Source organism: Engraulis encrasicolus, chromosome 24 (genome assembly GCF_034702125.1).
Source record: "Engraulis encrasicolus isolate BLACKSEA-1 chromosome 24, IST_EnEncr_1.0, whole genome shotgun sequence".
NCBI classification, from domain to species: domain Eukaryota; kingdom Metazoa; phylum Chordata; class Actinopteri; order Clupeiformes; family Engraulidae; genus Engraulis; species Engraulis encrasicolus.
This window is the reverse complement of record NC_085880.1, coordinates 5,793,984-5,801,483: the sequence shown is the minus strand read 5'-3', so window position 1 is coordinate 5,801,483 and position 7,500 is coordinate 5,793,984.

The following is a 7,500-nucleotide window of genomic DNA, read 5'->3' as shown; positions in this document are numbered from 1 at the left end:
AAGTTCACAGCATATTTGTTGTTTTTAGTAAAAAATAAAGCCTTTAATTTAAGTCTTGACGTCTCAAAGTGAAAATGACGCATTGTAAAATGACAAATTCATGTCTCACCAGTGGCCCCCAGAGGAGACGTCAGCATGCTCAGCAGTGCTCATGTCTCCTCCATTCTTTGTCCTCCACCTCTCATCCGTCCATTCCTCTACCAACCCTTCCACCTCCATAGCAACACCAACATCAGAACACACAGCATGTCCCATGAGGGGAAAACAAAGACACAAAGAGCAGCCATACTGGACATTGTATTCCTTAGATTGTATTTTGCTTTTTCGGTTTTGGGTAAACTATTCAATGACTTTAAGTCTTGAAGTCAAAACGTTAGTACATGTGTATCCATGTTCCATCTACTGTGTACGTACCCATTGTTTTAAAATACAGACCTCCCATTAAATCTCTTTCATTTCATCGGACAGGCGAACGTTCAGTGGCAATAAAGTGACGCAAAGTCACAACGACACTGAATGAGTATCCATGTTCCATGTAGTCTTTTTTGCTACGTTGATGGGGAATTCTGAACAGATGCCGTGTGACTGGGCTGGCTCGTTATGGCCACTAATAATCCATTTCGCCATGGCAGCGCTGCCAGATACTGTTAGCATGGTAAATATTGGATTATCGGCTATATTGGACTCCTCTGAGGCATGTGCACTTGTGAAGTGGGCCATTCTATGGTCAGCCCCTCAGGTGTGTGTGTTTCTGCGTGTGTGTATGTGTGTGTGTGGTTTCTGTGTGTGTGTGTGTGTGTGTGTGTGTGTGTGTGTGTGTGTGTGTGTGTGTGTGTGTGTGTGTGTGTGTGTGTGTGTGTGTGTGTGTGTGTGTGTGTGTGTGTGTGTGTGTGTGTGTGTGTGTGGGTGCGTGCGTTTGTCCGATGTACTTTCACCTGACCCATTGAGTGACTGCCTGTGAAGGAGAATCATTTTCTCCTGTGGTGCGGACGGGAGACGGGGCAATGAGTCTGCGTAAGAAATCACCCCATGCTCGGCTAATGAGTATCGACACAAAAGTGCTTTTTGAGCCACCCACTGTGTGTAGCGTCGTTACATCTGAGTTTATTTGTCAAGCTGTCATCTGTGCGTGCATGCGGCGTGTGTGTGTGTGTACATATGCACTGGTCTATGTGTGTGTGTGAGACACAATTTTTTGCACTCCTCACATCCATTTCTAATGGGTTTGGCTTCACAGCACAGTAGCCTACAGTATGTGTGCTGGAGGCAGCAGCTGGTGGTTCATGGCCAGATTGGGCTGTGGCCCATTTATGGCTGCGGAGAGGCGAGGACAGCCGACGCCAGTGAATTGGTGCAGTCTCCATCCATGAGCGGAGATCTGCAAAGGGGCTGCAAAAGTGCTGACTCGGCCCCATGAAGATGTGCGGTATTAAGGGAGGTGGAGGATGGCTGGCGAGGGTTAAAGAGATGGGGGATGGGCTGTAAGGGATAAGAGGTGGATGGGGAACCTGGAGATGTCTACTGAGACCCCCCCTCTCTCCTCTCTTTATTCTCCTCTCTACTGACCTGGTTTGCTAACAGGCAAAGTGGGAGTTAACCCACCAATGTATTATCCGGCATGACAGAATGTGATAATATTATGAGGGATGAGAATGTGACCAGGCAAGACACTTATGGAAAATGTTAAACCATTATCCGTGAGTGAATTCATATCCTTGCGCTGAATGTTTTACAGAAAGGGACATTGTGTCAGAATTATCAGGCCCTTCGCCAAAGTCATACTTTGTACATCTAGAGGCCTACCTATAAATCCATCGAGCCATTCATTCATTATGCGTTATTCAATTCAGCCAATGCTGAATGGGTTAATAGAAAGGAAAATTATGTTCATTTGTGATTTCTGATTCCCATTGTATACCATCGCGGACACAGAAACTTCCTCAGGTGTAGTGGGCTGGGTTCCTGAGAATAGTACCTACCCAGTGGTGCAGTCTACGTAGAACGCGGGTATACGGAGTATACCCACTTCTAAATTTCAGGGATTGCAGTATACCCACTTAAAATGGATTGATCCATTGTTTTGAATAGCACGAATATATATAGTATACCCACTTAAAAAAAGATCTCAAATATACAGTATACCCACCATAAAAAAGTAGACTACACCACTGTACCTAACATAGAAACATTCAGTGGGGTCTCAGTAAAGCACAGCACCATATGTCTGAGTACCCAGGTTCAAACCTGACACTAAGTTCCCCTCTCCTTTTCCCACTTAATTCCTGTCACACACATTCACAAATAATATAAAGGCATAGTCCAATATCCAAAGCATATTTTGAAAAAATCACCTCAGTTCCCTTTTCTGAATTTTGATAGCAGGGGTGGGTGGGATTAGCCTGGTACTGACCAATTTCAGAAATTGTAGTATTATGGGATGGTCAGTGTGATGGATTGTGGTGTGTTCTGACTGTCACACCAACGAGCCTGGCTCTTTGGTGTAGCGGTCAGAGCCCCAGTTTACTACCCCAGAAGGTTTGGGTTTGAGTCCCAGCTGGGCAACTCAACTCCCCTTCGCTACAAATGGTGTCAGAAGAAGGATGGCTACCGTGAGGCCATTGGAAGCGTACCCATTGTGTGTGAGTCGTAATTCCATGTGAGGGGCCCCCAGCAGTGTTGACCCCGGTGTGAGGGACCCCAGTGATAGGTGACGCATTGATGATAGGGCACACTGGATGGGAGAAGCATGATGGACAGTTGCGTGAGGGACACCATGAGTGTGTGAAGCATACGGGTGTGCTTCCCGAAGGGGAAGACAGTGTGATGTAGTGACCATCACTAGAGTTGTGGGTGTGTTCTGACAGTCATGCCAATGAGCCTGGCTCTTTGGTATAGCGGTCAGAGCCCCAGTTTACTACCCCACTCTACCTTCCTTCGAGACAATCAGTACCAGGCTAGGGTGGGACAGGGAATTCCAGCAGTTTTGTTGGGATTCTGTGTATCCATGGCAGCATCTCCCCCGCTGGTGCTAACGTTGGCACACGGTGTGAATGCGAATAAAAGGAATGGAAGTGTAGTCTTGATTTTCAGTAGTAGACCTGGTGGTAGTTCGTTGTCATGCAGCGTAAATGAGCAGCGAAGAGAGACACAGTTGCGAGAACGAGACAGGAGACACCTCCACCCTTTCACCTCCTCTACGAGTGGTGTACTGCAGGCACTACTAGCCTACACCAGAGACACACTTTCACACGCCTCACAACTTCACACATACTGCACACACACTCGCACTCACACGAATACGCATGCATGCACACACACACACACACATACACACTATAAAAATATCTGGCTGAAAGGTGTCAATGCTTTTTCAAAACACTTTTAATTAGCAGTCTGAAATAGATGGCTTGTATGCAAAAAATCGGTATTTAATAGATAACACCAGTGTGAAGATAACCCTGCCTGCTGACTTCTTCTCCTTCTTCTTCTACTGTTTCTAGAAGATCCTCTCTCCATATCCATCCCTTCACAGCATCTGTTCCCATGGCAACTTCGGTGTTTCGCAGCAGCATGCTACTATAAAGTTTAGAGATGTATACCATTTGATTCCAACGACAAAGATAAATCACAAGACGTGTATTTCATAAGACTACAACGTTTAATGCCACCGATTACATTCATGTTTTCCCTTTTATGTCCCTGTTGCATATTGATTTTTTTTACACAAGCAGGGTAGTTAATGGGCCATGGAGTGGTTATAAATAGCTTATAACAAATGATGACAGTGATGAGTGTTTCATTGATGCTTGTTTCAGTGAGTGTTGCCAGAGCTGGGGTTTTCCACAGGACAATTCCAAAGAAATCAATGGCAGAGGCCCACGGAGGACATTTAATGAATATAATAATATAAATATTAAATCAGCCCAAAAATTAGAACTCTTCCACTGGTCCACCAAAAATTACAGCAACGAGTCTGACAACAGCAGCATGTCCTTCCCCTGTCTATCTCACCTGAGCAACAGCACCTTTACGACTTATTCTTTTTTTGACACTACTTTTCTGACTAACAAATGTGTTCCCCAGCAGCAGGTCCTCTCTCCCCCTTGCAATAGAAACCTCTCTGGCACAGTGGCACCGCACCAGTCACCTCTGACACCTCCGGTTGTCATGGCTACCCACAGGGAGAGAACTCCATAGAATGGATACATGAAAAAAGGGAACATCGGTTCTGAAATACCCCTACACTACTTACTGTATCTTACCAGCCCTGGGCAGAGCAAAAATGTCATTGTAGAGCCGACTCCGGCAGAGCCAATAATCTCTAATATGTTGGAGGGTACTGGAACACACTCTCTCCGGAGTTTAATTAGAAACATTAGAATGGCCCTGACTCTGGACTTCAGTTAGCCTACATCTGAAAATATTAAAATTACATTTCAGGTGTCACAGCGAAATCGAGTCACATATGCTAAACCCTGGCTCTTTAACACTCCGATAGTGCATGGAGGGCATGTGTCACCGTACAATCACTGAAAGTGGCAAGAGCGAAAGAAGTAATTTATTTCTTGGTGTGGCGAGACAGAGTCTGTGGCAGCTACAGCAGCGAGTCTATTGGGTGTTGAGCGTGTCAGGAGATAAAATTCAGTTCACTTTGATACAGCTCAATGGCCTCAAATTGGAACATTTTGACTTGTGCAAATGTTTCGCATCACCTAAAACTAATTTTACCACTGTCAGAAGGTCCAGTTTGTCTGTTGAACGCCTCTTAACTTACTGTGACTCTTAAAATCAGACGTCCAGAATCCAAATATCTCTCACATTATCATCAGCAATCAGGCAGAAGTATTGATTTAGAGAAATAGAGGAAAAATGTTTCGTAGGCGCGAATGCAAATGTTTGCTCCATTTCAATGTTGTCATGGCCTTGAAACACAAGGTTAAGTTATTGTGACATCAAGTCGACTCACATAATACTTTGAGACGGCGGGACCTGTGAGTATAATACACTTGTCTGAGTTTGTTTTGCACTGATTTGGTCCTCTAGCAGCCTTATCTCTGAAAGGTCTGAACTGATTTCCAACAACCGTCGTATTGTAATTAGCATTTATCTAAATCTCGTGCTACAAGTTGAAAGCTAGCGTAGCTGTATGATGTGTTGAGAATGAGGTGTATGTTGCACGCCAAGCTCTGCTAGCACATACACAGTTTTTACGCAACCTATCACTTTCGATTAAGTGTTTGATGAGAACAGTTAGTATCGCAGTTCGCATAGTAGATGGAATTCCAGGTACTGTGAGTTACATGGTAATAATATTGAGGGGACAAAGAATGAACATATCATCATTTCAGTATTAATTTCCTGGGAGGAGAAAATAAGTAAATTCACCCAGGTCCCAAGTCACAGAGACAAAGGGGAAAAGTTCTTTAAGGAAAAGTGTTAAACCTCACCTGTTTGAAGGCCAATTTCGTGGAGACTAAAGATATTAGACCTTGATACAGTAATAGATGTAGTGTCGACGAGATATGTACGTGTGGAACCATATCAATGACTTTCTCTCATGTCTCAAAGTCCCTCATGTAGGTTTTCTGTGTTTGGAGTCTCAGTGACATATTTGTTGCCTCAAGATGCATGGCACCTGCTTTGTGCCCCCCATTAAGACAGCACACACAATCTCTCTCTCTCTCTCTCTCTCTCTCTCTCTCTCTCTCTCTCTCTCTCTCTCTCTCTCTCTCTCTCTCTCTCTCTCCTGTCAACTAATTCCCTAAGCATTTCCTGTGTTCATTATGGAGTGAACCTTTACCACCACAGATGCTCTCTGTTAACGCAAGTAGTGTTCTGACACAAATAAACGCATACACGCACACACGCGCACTCACACGCGCCCACACACACACACACACACACACACACAATAAGCACACACACGCACAGACACGCACCCACACACACACACACACACATGCACACGCACACACACACACATTCACACACACACACACACACACACACACACACACACACACACACACACACACACACACACACACACACACACACACACACACACACACACACACACACACACACACACAGGAGAATAAGAATAAACACAGACTTAAATGTTTTACTGTCTACTTCTCCCACTTTCTTTCCCTCACCCAGATGTGACCCAACCTGACGCCTCTCATACATCTGTGCAAGTATACCTTGATGTAGCTATCCATAGATCACGCCTACACAATGCATGCTGAAAGCAACCATAGTTTTCCTATTTGTGTTTGTATACATTCACAGTCTGTTTCAGTTTCAGTCATGCGTGCTAGCATTCTCAGTCAGATAACCCTGACACTGAATATGTTTTTCTATTTTTTTATGTCATACAAATTCCAAAAGGTGAAAGACTTGCGCACCTGCTAATTCAAATGTTATGCTTCTGACTCACAGCGGTAAAACATTTCTGCAATGGTGAAAATCCTCCAAAATCCTCTTGTTTTGAAATAAAGAAGCACAACTCACAAAACAGACACATGCAACATTTAATACATTCATTTTATAATAATAATTTAATAAAAATAATAATAATAATAATAATAATTGTATTTGTATAGCACTGTATCATACAAGGCATGCAACTCAAAGTGCTTTTTATTTTATATCTCTTCACAATGTCTGAGATGAATGAGGACAGCATTTCACTGCTACCGGTATGTTTCTAGGAAGGAAAAAAAACCCATATCTAGCTCTGACAGACAAAGATGCAGTACTTGGCTGTTATCAGAGTGGCCTTACGACACTTGCGCACTGTAGAATCATCCAATCCCTGACCTTGCTTATTATTTACCCGTCAGTTATGACTAATGGCACAGCCTGTATCGCTAACCGATGCTAACTTACCTCCAGCTTATGCACACAATGCACACAATGGCACTGTCTGCTTGTGTGTGCCACGTGGTGATTTTTCATGGTCCGATGATATGCAAAAAATATTTCAACTGTGTGATTCATGGGCGAACGTACTGACAATTCTCACTTTTTCTTAACCCACTATGCATGGGGCAAGCACCTTTGGCCACTGCAAAACAAAGGTCAGGCCTGTGCAATCGATTTGGGTTTTTTTTAATCAAATGTCTCCATGTGCATGGCCTTACCTGTGGGTTTGTGTGTGCATGCGTGCACGCATGTGTGCACAAGTGTGTGTGCGAGAGTACTGCACATGGCTCTGTGGTGCGTGTGCGTGTGCGTGTGTGTGTGTGTGCGTGTGTGTGTGTGTGTTCTGTGTGTCTCAGGGCAGCGGAGATTGTTCTACCCCGTCTACCTATCCCACTACTGTAATTTCATTTTACATCATTTATAATCGTCATGGTAACATGCCCATTAGTGCCATTAGACTCGATCTCCTCATTGGTGTAATAGCTGGGGCCTCAGCTCCGCTCCGCTCAGCGCTGCTCAGGCTAATGCTGTGTTTCATCAGGACCAGTCTGACTCTAATCTGGGGCTCTC